At 42.7% G+C, this 13,477-nt stretch overlaps 1 protein-coding gene across 13 annotated transcripts in view; it reads right to left on the reverse strand.

The window, feature by feature from the left end:
• Positions 1-13,477, reverse strand: part of FOXP1 (forkhead box P1) — a 398,607-nt gene that overhangs the window by 280,040 nt on the left and 105,090 nt on the right. Inside the window, exon 2 of one of the 13 annotated variants that reach the window (XM_069027480.1) lies at positions 1,296-1,525. The exons of the other annotated variants lie outside the window; for them this stretch is intronic. The gene's annotated coding sequence lies outside the window, so the exon portion shown is untranslated. The remainder of the gene's footprint in view (positions 1-1,295; positions 1,526-13,477) is intronic. 13 annotated transcript variants of the gene reach the window in all.

The following is a 13,477-nucleotide window of genomic DNA, read 5'->3' on the forward strand; positions in this document are numbered from 1 at the left end:
AGCCTGGCTGACCTGGAGTGCAAAGCTGTAGATGATTTCTGAAAATGCCACAGCCATTGATTAAAAACACACACTGCAACTAAGGAAACTCTGATGAAAACTATCAACAGCCCTCAAAAATTAAGAAATAATTTCTACATTTCCCAGTGCTAATAGTTTAACACTATTCCTCTGAGGAACCATCTTCCCCTTGCTTTTACCTTAGGATCCCAAATACAGACTAGACCTAGAGGGGCCGTACTGGGAGAGGGTGTCGAGTGAAGAGCACGGTCAGCTCCCTGGTGTTGCTTGGATTGAACCTCAAGCTTCAAATATTTCATTTTATCTTACACACTCTTGCAGGAAGAGATGAAGAACCACACTGACCCAGTCTGCTCCTCCAAGACCCTGGAGCTTCTCAAACATAACTAAATAAAGAAGTGAAGATTTTCATGGCCCTACAGAAACTCTGGGTATCTTATAAGAGAAACCTCTACAGAAGCAAACTCCAGAAGGGCCCGTCCAAGCTCCAGACTTGAACCTCTGGGAACCATCTCTTGTTTTCTGCAGAAGCAACCAGGAGAAACACTGACACCCCTAACACTTGCCAGGCTTCACTGAAGAATTCAAATGAACGTCTCTTTCTCACAGAAAAATCTGTTCTCTGTTTAGCTAGTCCCACCTCGCAACTGAAACTGCCAGTGAACCAGACTGATGGGTCAGATAAACTACATTATGCCCAGGACAGCACCCTCCATGCTTCTTTGAATATCTTATCACCACTGGTTTCCAATTTACTTGCTGATATAGGTGACTGCTCTGACATTTTTCAACCTTGCATGTACTGCTTTACCTTCAAAAGGGAACTGAAACCCAAGGACTTTCAAGGCAGCACTTATTTCTTACTTGTTTTGCAACACACCTTTTTCAAGACTCCTGGACCATCCAACTTTCCACCCCTTGCCTTGAGAACCAGTTTCTGACACATGGATCAACTCTCCAGGTAGAAAAGATTTCTCTTACCAACCTTGTTTTACAGTTCTCCATAAACACAGTTTTCTGCGTATCAGGAGAACAGAGTTTGTGTTGAAAGGAACCCTTCGCAGGAAGGAAACTGCAATTTTAATTGTGTAACTGTAATCAAGAAATAAAGACAAGACTACCTCAAGGTTTGCCTGTCTAATCCAATATAATAAATCAAGGACATTCCCTCCTCCAATTAATGCATTTAACAAAAACCTAAATGAACCAGCAGTTAAGTGACCATGGGGATGGTCTATACTAAGCAGATAAATCATCCACTATAATGTACACACCTACTTAAAAACCTTCTCTGACACATCCTTTGTCTTGAAAGCTGGTGACAGATTCTCACCCTGACAGCAACACCAAAATACAGCCACCCCAGTTTTTTTCAGGGAATTCAGTATGCAGAAAAGGCTAATGCTGTTCCCAAGGAGATCATGGTGATGTTTAACCAGAGGTGGTCACCACAGCAGCTCATAAATGATCAGGGCAGGCAGGTGCCATGCAGATCCGAAGACACCTGTGATTGGAAAATCACATATAAGTAGAAAGGCAGAAGAAAACCCAAGGACCCATCTGCATCAGCCCGTTTTCTCCACACAACAAACAACACTCCATCTCTCAAGGGCCATCCAACTGGTCACACTTACTCAATGAAAATGGGAAGGAAAAGGGGGCCCAAGAAAGCAGCACACCTGCAAAAAGCTCAGGATTTCCTTTGTGCATTTGTGGGGAGGGCAGGGGGCACATCACTACCTCCTCTGGGATTTATAGCAGATTGCTTGCAAGGCTGGCTGTGCCACAGCTGGAAACCTCCCAGTCCTCAAGGAGTGGCACCTCTCCCATGGGATGCAGCCAGGGAGGAGGGAGCCAACACCACTCATACTGCTCATGTGAGCCATCACTGACCTATCCATCTTCAGCAACCACCCCACAACAGACCCTCATCCCTGGTGAGGACTCAGCAACCCATGTCCCCACCAAATTCATCAGCACTTTAAACTTAATATAATAGTCATTGATGCAGCAAAATAACAGCATTGTGAAGTTATGCCTTGTGCTACTTAATGCTTTCTCTGAAGATCAGCATTAGGGCCAGCAACTCTGAGAAAGAATTGGCCAGGTTTTTCAAAATAAAAAGCCATTAATAACCAAAAAGAAGCATAATTGTTGACTTTCAATATTCAGGCAAAATCCACAGTAAATAACAATAATTTGCTTGAAATATTGTTCCATACAGCGTGTTCACAGAAATCCAGCATACAATTTTCAAGAAACTGCAGTCAAATTAATTGTATACTTTCAGCTTCTATGCTCCACTCACACAAGAAAAGAATAACATTTTGCCACACGTTGAGTAACCCATACACGTTTGAAAGGAATCTAATCAATAGCATTCATTTAATTTGAGATTAGATTAAATATGGACAAAGGGATCAGAGAAGCTTGTAACACCTGGAGTATTTATCCCAATTTTGAATCCACTTGTGCCAGCTGGTTGTCAACAAGGCAGGGAAGTGGGGGGAAAAAAAAGCAACCAGTGACCACATTCACAGCCATACCAACAAGAGGTAAAGACACCTCCTCTACGTAAGAACTTCAGAAACTGAAAAGCATTCATCTTTCCCCAGCCCGTCATTACAGAGATTACTGCAAAATTTAACACATGTAGATAAGACCAAGAGAGGATTTTTTCCCTTGTTTTACTCCTACAAATGAAATAATAACAGATTATCTTACTTGCTAAGCTTTTTAAAAGCAGGTACATTCTGTGAGCCAAATTTCACAGCATTAACCATACAGCACCTTTATTTGTGTTGCCACACACAGCATCAGTCCACGACATTCGGTATAGACAATTTTTTTTTTCCCTTTCCTGGCCACAGCTTTGATACAGTGACTCATTACTGCTGTCAGATCATAAACACTGGGGAAACAGCTCCAGAAATAAAAAAACATAATAAAGGAAAAGCTCTACGCGAGCACTCCCCATTGGCTTTAGTGCAACCTTCATGATGGTTAAAGGATTTCGGTTTTCCACAGGGGAAAGTCACCTGCAAGGATTACCTAAATCACTCCACCCTCTTTGCTAAATGCTGTCCCTACTGTCTGTGTGTGTCCCATCCCTCATGTTACCCTATGATTTAAATTCTGTCCTCAGTTTAGTTCACACTCAAGCACTCAAAAACATTTGGTTTCTGTATTTCTGTTATGAGGAATGATTTACACGCTCTTCTTTTTCACATCCTTAGTATCCACACCTTCACTGGAGGAGTGATATACAAAAGATGCACTATGACTGTATAAGGGGTAAGAAAAGAAAAAAATTATCTCTTTCCCCCTGAATTCCCTGGACCTTGTAGCTCCCCAGAGAAGATGATGAGCTCTTCTCTAGTGGAACAGCAGTGACTGAGAACGTACTGGTCTCTGGTGGCAGGCTCTGGCATGGGGTTTGTGCAAAACTCATTTCATCCGTCTAAACACCACTTTACTGGTACAGGGGCTTCAGCCTGCCACGTAAGGGGTAGAAACCACGTAAGGGGTAGAAATCAACTCTTCTTTACCTTTTGGTAAATTTTCTTTTTGCAGGTTTGAGCTGACATGCCTGGTGAGGTGCCGGGATGGAGGAGCAGTGGTGTGCACCCTCCCAGGACCAGTGATCCATCCCATGCACTGCTGCCAGACCCACAGCAAGGAACAACCCACCTGAGCCCTGGGACAGCAAGGACAGATAAAAGACAGATGAAGGAACAGCAGCACAGACAAGAGAACAGGGGAGTGGTTAAACCCCAGAAATGCTGGAAACATGGATTTTATGGCTAAGCCAAAACAAAGCCCTCACTTATGCTAGGCCAGGTTTAAAAGAAAGACCATGCCTACGTACTTGGGTTACAATCTCACCTTCACCCCTCTACAGAGACAGCCTAGCAAAGCTATCTGTTCTGCAGCTATTCTGAAGAATGTCTTGTAGATGACTGTCTCTTCATCAGCTTCTCATGTTGAGCAACCAAAGGAGATACTGCGATTCTTATCACATTTCACATAAGACTTCACATAGTCTTAGAGAAGATAAACAGACAAGCTGCATGTTCTGTAACATTTGCTTTAGAGGTTTCAGTGGTGAAATGTTTGAAGCTGTTTCAAAACTAGACTGATGCATTGTCTGAACATTTTCCCAAAATAACCAAGATGCTCAAAGATCACTGCTTTTACTGTAGATACAAGGCCACGGACCTCTATCATGGGGCTCAGAATCTGGAATTTTGTCACCACAACCCTTCTCTTCAAGCCACCAAAGACTTTAAATGTTAAAACATACTTGTTCCTTCATGGGGTGTGTTATTCAGAATTCAGCCTCTCAGCTTTCCAATATACAAAATCCACAGTCAATTTCAAAGCTTCAAAAGGCATTTCCAGTCCAGCTGCAGGGTTGGCTGATGTATAATACTTTAAAAACTGCTACAGTAAATAAGCATATTTGAAAAACACATGGAGCTCATGTTACCAGCCTCATTTATGTTACCAAACCACCTAAAGCCATGACATACCAATATTGCAACGTGTCTCTGTCAAGTGATTACACAGATCAGAAGGTCAAATGATTTCCCAACTTCACTACTATCCAGTTTGTGCATACAAACAAGCTCAGCCGAAACCATGCTCCGACAAACAAAGTGAAACAAGCCATTTACAGGAGAAAAATAATACAGTCAAGTTGTTCACTTCATCACTGATCTGTGCTTAACATCGCTGTTCCGCTGCAGGGTTATTTTCAGACATGTGACAAATAACAATCAAGACTATTTTTCCTTGTATAGATTCTTCCACAAAAAACCATTGTCAGTTCTTCATCCAAAAATGCTTTATGTTCTGACATCAACACTAAGGAAAGGTTCTTGAAAACCTTTAATAAACTTGTAAACTAATTTTTTTGGGGAACCTGGAGCACTTGGTTCCCAGTCCACTCTATTTTTACCACCACTCTTCTCTTGGGTGTTCAGTACCCCCCAGAGAGCCCTGCTGTCACCACTTCACTTTAAAGTTTTTTATGCAGGATTTTTCCATTTGCAAACATTTAGTAATGCAGAAAGACACAGACTGAGTGTCACGGACTGGATCTCCAGGTGTCCTGATGCTCATGGCACCTTCTGGGTGCCCACCCCTCAGGCAGCTGCTGCTATCTCCCCCACAATTCAGGATCTCCTGTAGCTACTGAGCTCATTGTTAAGATCACTGAAAACAGCATCATCCCATGCTCCATATGCTGTGTCAGTCCAGGCAGAACTTGACTGAGCTATGAGGGTACCTCCTGCTAGAAGGGGATGGCACTGTCCCACACTGTTCCCTGGAGCCAGCTCCTGCCTGTATTTCTATCTCTGTTCATATCTGATGCATTAATAAATACCAAGTTTCATTTTTTCATATTTGAAACTTCCTTCTATTATTCTTTAGGCTTTTGGAGAGGTTGGGGGGAATATTGGGGACTGTCCACAAGTGAAAGTAATACCTTGTAGTTTCATTATTTACTCATCTGACAACCGCATGGAGTCAGCGAGGCTTTGGCTTCTAACACAACCCCTAAAAAACCACACTACACAGGCATTTTTTATTTTGTTTTTTTTTTGAATGCAGATCACATTTAGTTAAAACTCTTTAAATCAAAGTGGTTGTGAACTACGTATGTTTAATTTTCACTCTTCTCAGCTCTGCAAATAAGAATATTCATGTCAGCACTGCTCTCCGCGGGTGATAGAGGTATACTCCAGGCTTCCAAAATCCCTTCCTTCTTCCCCTCCTGTTCTCTTTTTTTCCCTTGACCACAACAAAAAGTTTCTGGCCCGAAGGACTGTACAGGGCTCCACACTAATAAATACACCAGCAGGAGTGTTTGCAAAGACTCTCCAAATCATACAAAGGCGGTGAAGGAGAAATACAACTCAGTGCACTGTTCCCACACCCTACTTCTAGGCAATTTAAAATATATTTTATTTATTTAAAGCACACCTACTAAAAAAAAAAAAAACGTCAATTCTCATGACCTTTCCTCTATTTTCACTCATTTTCTACTCAGGTGAGCACCTGCAGATCATGGACATCAGCAGGAATTCTGCCTCACGAATGAGCAAAAAAAGGAATTAAAATAAACACAAAGGGTTTGATTCTGTATATATGAATCACCATGATTAAAACCAAGCTTGTTTAAAGCAAAAACTTCCTCCACAAGCACTTATTTTGCCACACTGAACATATGTAATAAGCTTCTTAGATTTGTTTGTCCCCATTAAGTGTGAAATTTAATATTTCCATACAGTAACAAGTGTACATAACTAAATATATAAGATATCCAGTACAGCCAGCTTAAGCATTACAAATCACTTGTGCACTTCCCTTCACTGTTACTGTTCCAGCCACGGCATTTTAGTGAAAATTTAATTTCCTTTTTCTCTTAGGAAAAAAAAAAAAGGGAGGCATGTGTTAAAAACATTATTTTTAAACTCCTCAATTAGACTTTGAGTCTCCACTGTAGGCGGGTGACCAGCACAAAGGATGTTGGGGTGAGAGGGTAACACCCGGCTCCTGCTGCAGCTCCCGTTTGGCTCAGGGCAAGGAGCCCCCCTTGGCTTCCCAGCCCAGCAGCACATCTGTTCCCACTGCAAGCACTGCAGCTCACCACTGAACACCACTGACTTTTTTTATTATTTTGCAGGAACCCTTGAATTAACAGAATGCAAATGTTGCACAGGCTCTGAAGCTGGCTAATTTGAAAACAATATTTCTCATTTCCCCAATTTTCTTCTTTCGCTCATTTGGTTGGGTTTTTTTTTTCAAACAAAAATGTTCACTGGGAAAATATCTTAAATTTCTTTTCTGCTTTTTATTATGAAAATCTTGCTCTTTCAAAACTAGAGTAGTTAAGCGTCTCTAAATAGTTCCAAAATACATTTTTTAGGCTCTCATTGAAATAATTTAATAAATTATGCAAGTACCATCTTAGGCACAAGGTTCATAGAGAACCATAAGCATGATCCAAACACATTAAGTCAAAAGAAAACTTTTTCTAGGAAGTTTAGCGGTTTCTGGGTCAGGTATTTTGCATGTCAAGCATCAAAGCTGACAAATTTCCGACCCTTTTACTAGGAAATTATCATGGAGAGAAGTTGCTTTCTATATTAAACAACTGAAATAGCTGAATATTTTTGCCCAAGATAACTAGAAAAAACATAAGGTATTTTGCAGCAGACCAAGTTTGGAAAATACCAATCCAAGCCATGAATACCCAGCACAAACCTAACCATGCAAATAAACCAGTTAGAACCCGCAGCAATCGCTGTGGCCATGCTGAACAAAAAAGCAACCTCTTCCAGCTCCTCACCTTTGAAGGGTAAACAAAATTTCTGAAACCACTTCAGGCCTATGATTTCTAAGGCGACAGCAGTTTCACTCACCTTAAATCCAAATTTAAAGACATTTTGTGTTGTTACAGGCACCCTAAGGATGATTTTGCATGGCAGCGAGATGAAAGCATATGCACATATTCTCTTAAGCACAAATGGAACACGAAACATGGCAGAGTAAAGGTTAAGTAGCATTTGACTGATTTTTACCTCATGGGAACTATAATTTACACGCCGCATTCATCCAAGGTAAGAGGGTTCAAATGGCACAAATTAAAAGCCTGCAGTTTCCTACTTCTGTTTTTAATATATATTGATACACAGCCAGTTTTTAAAGTGATAAAAGGTTTCTATCAAAATATTAAACAGCAAGAAGATGCACTATTTCTACACTGTCAGCATTGCTGTGTTTTACTGCATCCTTCCTCACTTCTTACAGCTACTGTCGATGATTATAAAATAGTAACAGTCCAGATGCAGTCCAAAAGGACAAATTAATCTTCCAGACACCCAGCTCTTACAATCAAATCCTGGACAGAAATTTCCAGGAACAGAAATAATTAAATAATGTGGGTTTAGAAAAAAAAAAAACAAAAAAAAAACCAAACAAAAAAACCAAAACAAAAACAAAAACCAACAAAAAAAGGCAACAAACGAAAAAGACAGCACGGAGCACCAACAGCTATCTGAGGAGATGCCAGCGTGGAGAGATGCCAACATCTGTGGCTGCCCCAGGGGCAGGTCCAACACCACCCTCAGAGCCTGGCCCAGAACCAATGACTTTCTGGTGCTCTTGGTGATGCTGCCCTTAAAGGATTGCCCTGGCAATCCACTGGAGTGACACAGCTCCCAGTGCTCGTGTCCTGCAATAGGGATGCTGCAGCAACTGCACGGAGATGGGCCCTAAGGTCACCTCTGGTGCTAAGGATGGCACGGAACACCAAAGGCCCCCTTGCATCAAGACACACACTACCCACAGTGCTGGGCCTGAGGGGACAGGGGAAAAAGAAGGAAAACAGGAGATCTGAAAACTGGGGAACTGCATGGGGTCTTCTCACTGGGTGTTGCACACTTCAGTTCACCTCAGCAAGCAATGCCCTCTCCCTGCACATCCACAACCTTTCCCTGCTCCCCCCCTTGGCCAGCTCCACCCCTGAGCAGCAAAGCACCAGCTCTCCAGACACCATGGGCTGCTCCCAGCCACAATCCTGCTGTACAGACAACCACAGTTTCCAGAAATGTCATAGGTTTTTGGGAGCCCACAGTTAATTAAAACAACTCCAGAGAACTCTGTCTCCATCAAAGATCTTTCTGGAGGCAGGACTAGGATGCTCCTGAAAACATTCCCCAGCAGCTCTTAAGCACGCAGCAAGCATTTACTTGGAAAACCCCACAAGCCTTTTATATATCTTATTTTTTCAAGTAGTCATCAATGGACTCAGGGCATCACAAAACCAGCTACAGATACTACTGCCAAAAAGCATGAATGATTTTTATCAGCAAGGCAGAGAGACACTCAGCAGAGCTTTGGCAAAACGCCTGCTTCCCATGGCTACTACCCTCAGGACTCTGCAACCCCTCTCCAAACATGCACATCAATGTGCCTGGAGCGCCTTTGGGATTCCAAGCACTGTGCTACTGCAGATCCTGACTCCAGCCACCTTTCCTTGACAACCGGAGCGGAGACCTGCAAAAATTGGGAAATACAGCTTTTTCTGGGTCAGTAAGTCAGTGTTTTTCCCGTGTCTGATTGGCTGGGGCAATTCCACTTCAGCGTTAGTGTTGACAGAAAATATGTGCTGAGAATTTTAGAGTTCAGGATGTTCTTTAGTCATTTTGGTGATTTGATGTGGCACAGGAAATATTAGTGCATATTCTGTATTTTCAGTCACACTCAATTCACCATTCTTATTAAAAAAAAATAGACAACAGAGTCAGATCACTGAGACTGAAATTATGAGCAATCTGACAAAAGTCAGAGATGGGGGAGGAAGGTGATAAAGACTCAGCCAAATGTTAAGCTACTAGTTCAGTCTGATATTTTAATTTCTATTCAGCTTTTATTAAACCTGCCTCCAAATTAGGCGGTTGATGAAGAACAAGCCTTGCAGTGATGCTGCCTGTGCTCACTGGCTCCTCACCCCACGCTGTGGGTCCTGACTAATCTCAGCACTACTGGTCTTAGAGATTTTCGATACCTTGCCCGTGAATTTAATATAAAACTAGATAAAGATAAGCTACCTTTCACCAGATAGGACGAATCAAGATTTCACTGCTCCTTTCAACAGGACTGTGAGTTTTGGACTTGATCAAAGTGTACTTACGACTAATTATGTACTGAGATCACGGTATCAGCTGCACTGGGCAGTGTTCCCCTCCCTTCCTAATCAACACATCTCTGGCATTCTCATCCCAATACAGAATAAAGCTGCTCTTCCTCTGGCAAAAGCCCCAAAGTACAGCTGTTGCCGCTAGTATACAATTTACACTCCTCTGAACCACCAGAAGGGAATGGAGCAAATCCCAGATGCAGGATCTCCCCCAGATGATTTCTGCAATACAAATTACTGAAGATGGGCTTCGCTTTTCTTTCTGTTGAACTGGCAGAGTGCTCCACATCCTTAATATTAATTAAGTGCCTATTTTTGTTACAACATGAAAGACTCCAAATAAAGAAGTTCATCAGAGTCAACAGAAAATATCATAAATGAAAGAAGAGGTGCACTAAACTTTAATAGACTCACAGGGCAGTTTAGGTTGGAAGGGACCTTAAAGCCCATCCAGTTCCACCTCCTGCCATGAGCAGGGACACCTTCTGCTAGACCAGGTTACTCCAAGCCCTGTCCAACCCAGTATTGCACACTGCCAGGGATAGGGCAGCCACAGCTTGTCTGGGCAACCAGAGCCTCACCACCCTCACAGTGTTCAATTTCTTCCTAACATCAAACCTAAACCTCTCCTTGTTTAGCTTAAAACCACTGGCCCTTGTTCTAGCCTATCTGCCTGTGTAAATAGTTGTTCTCCCTCTTTTCTATAAGCACCCTTTAAGTACTGAAACGAGGTCTTATCAGACCCTTCTCTTCTTCAAACTACTTTCTTTTAAAATCTACTAAAATCCAGTACAGGACAGAACTGCACTGCAGGTTTCTCTCACAAAATTGAGTTTGAAGAGCACTGAATTTAAAAAGCAAGATTTCTAATCATGGCCATAAATAAGTGCAGTGGCAACCCCAAGATCACGGTTTATTTCACAAACCACTGGTATCTGCTGGTAGCCTGTGCAGCACCAGCTCCAGCTGGTGCTTCTGGGTGTGCTGCCACCCTCCTGTCCCCAGCACATCCCCATCCCCCGATTTTTTTCCTTTAATCCTGAAACTGTGAAACCCAGAAGCCAAACTTAAGAGTCCTCCTGCAGGAGGACTCTGCTTCCTCCTGCGCTGCCCTCCTACCCCTGGGTTTTGTGGGCTCTGCCCCGAGGACAAAGCACTGCTCTTTGCAGGATGCCCAGCTCTAGCTGGCTAACAGCAATAATAGAGAACAATTGGAACAGAAACCCTGGGCACCCACGTATCAAGTCAAGACAGTGCATTTTAATTTCTTCCCCTCAGTTTTTGCATTGCTGTAGGTTAGCCTAATTGATTCATGTTCTCACCAAATTAAAGACACAGCACGCAGACAGCATGCCAGTGAAAAAATATGGCAACAGCAAAAGTTTACAAATTTAATTTGCAATTGTTTTAGCAAAACAGCTCAGTCCACTCCTTCAGTTTTGGAAAGTAATCAGCTCGTGCTAGAGGAAGTTACCAGCTCCCAGGCGGGAGCACTATAACGCAGACATATTTCATCAGAGATTAAGACCAGTTTTTCAGTTAAGAAGTGGATTTTGCAAGTGAGGCAACACTGTAAGTTACAATTCTGTGGGCTCAGGATCCAGGGGAGTGGAATACTTGGAGAGTAATTTCAGGGAAGGATCTTGTGCCAAACTTCCTTTTAAAAGCAATGCTGGTGTAAATCCCAGTGAAGGCTCAAATTGTTGCTTCAGTGCTAAAAGGGATGCCCAAAGCAGCTCTTTTTCCCAGGCTGCCACCAGAAGTCAAAACCAAAGTTTCCACTGCCTCCAGCGAAAGGGTTAAGCCAAGATTTCAGTCCCCTGGTTCAAACCGCCCAGCGAGCACTCCCTGCCCAAATTACAGCAGCGCATACATCCAACAGATGCCGTTCAGACAGGGGCTTTCCTTGCCCTGAGGTACAGTTCAGTTTGTCCATTCTACTGTGCAATTACAGAATCAATAAAACATCCCTTTGAAACTCCCTGGACTAGTGCCGACACGCAGACAGTAGTCAAGCTGACATTTTTTGCTGTTTCCGTTATTACCACCGTCAAGCCTTCTGAGAAGCAACACATCAAAACCCAGGCGCCACAAAGCTAAGGAGGAAAAGCAAATGTAGAGCTGAGGTTTTGTTCCTCGTATCGGCATCGCATCGCTCCCCAGGCAATCACACAGTGCCGGGCATACCTGCAAACAAAACCTGCTCAAAGCCATCAAAACAGGCAATGGGAAACTCAGCGCTTCCGAAAGGCACGTGTGCCCCACCCTCCTCCTCTTCTAGCACATGAACATCCCTTTTTTGCCATTTTTTCTAGGGAGAGGAGGGAATTGCTGGTGGTAGATTACCTGGCCTAAATGGGGCAGCTCTGATTTGGGGACGAACTTATTGGAGAAGCAAATACCAAGCGTCCTCTTGCTTGTATGTGCTCATGAACACGGCACAAGATGTGGACTGTATGTGGAAGTTGGGAGGTGGGGTTGAAATCTCACCATCCATCTGTTTCTGAGCAGTGCCTGAAACACTGAAATAGAAATGGGAAGCTGCAGAGTGCCAGGAGTGGAACCTGGGAAGAAAAAAATGCAGGAACAGGACAACAAAGAAGAAGATATTGAATTAGCATGGTCAGAATGATTCAAAGGACAATTGGATAACCAAGGACAGGCCCAGCAGAGCTGTATTCACTGTCTGTGAAAATGCAACCTTTTCTCCTATAAGAATTAGCAAAATCTGCCCAAATAGAAGGGAAATGTAAAGCTGAAGGTCTTAGAAGTACTTCTTAAAATTACCATCTTCAGATGTTTATTTTCATGCTCACTACATAAATCACAAATTATTTCATCATTTATTTTGAGCTTTCAAGTCTGGTGTGTATGATCAGTATCCCACATATCTACATTTCTAGGGAAAAAAAAATATCTAGAATTCCTCCAAAGTACTACTTCTCTACTTGACAAACTATAAAACCTGTTACTGAGGCCAGAGCATTCCCTCAGTTTTCCTCCTCAACAGGCAGGACATGGGAAACTGAGCGACAGATTCTCCCAAACAGACTTGCCACGACAACCACAGATGAGGAAAGCCTGCCCCAGGGATAAGGAGCCTTTCCAATTTCACAGCAGATTCCTGAATCTCCCTTAAACACAGGTATTACAAACCATACAAACTTCACGTCCAGAAATAACCCATTTGTAAGAGTTTGTCAGTTGAAAAAGGGCAGCACAGGCTGTTATAGTGTTATAGTGATGCTCAGCACCAAGCCTCGGCAATGTATGACTCTTAGAAAACTTCAGCATTTGCAAAGTTTCTAAGAACTGCTTTAACCCTTATTTGCATCAATCCTTGCTCCCAACAAAGGTTATGTGTAGATTTAACTGTTTGCAAAGAGTAATAAAATCACCCATGACACAGTTTTTCTGATGGCTCTATGCACACTGATGCCTCAGGCCTCCAGACAGAAGGAATATGCTTGCAAGGCAGTGGTGGGGGTAAGGAGCTCTGCACCCATTTCCCAGACCTGAAAAAGGCAGGTCAAATAACCTCCCAGTGCCCTACAAAGCAGCTGAATAAAAACCACAATCCAACTCTCCCAAGTTCAAAGGTTAATTTATAAGATTATATTTCCTCCCAGAGGATGCTCACGTGTCTTCTATACTGACATAGGCCAAATAATAACTCATTTGGAGAGCAGCTTATTTCGAAGAGGTTTCACATTTAGTGATGAGCACAAGGAGGAGAGAGGGAGGATG

The sequence above is a fragment of the Aphelocoma coerulescens genome, chromosome 12 (genome assembly GCF_041296385.1).
Source record: "Aphelocoma coerulescens isolate FSJ_1873_10779 chromosome 12, UR_Acoe_1.0, whole genome shotgun sequence".
Taxonomy (NCBI): Eukaryota; Metazoa; Chordata; class Aves; order Passeriformes; family Corvidae; genus Aphelocoma; species Aphelocoma coerulescens.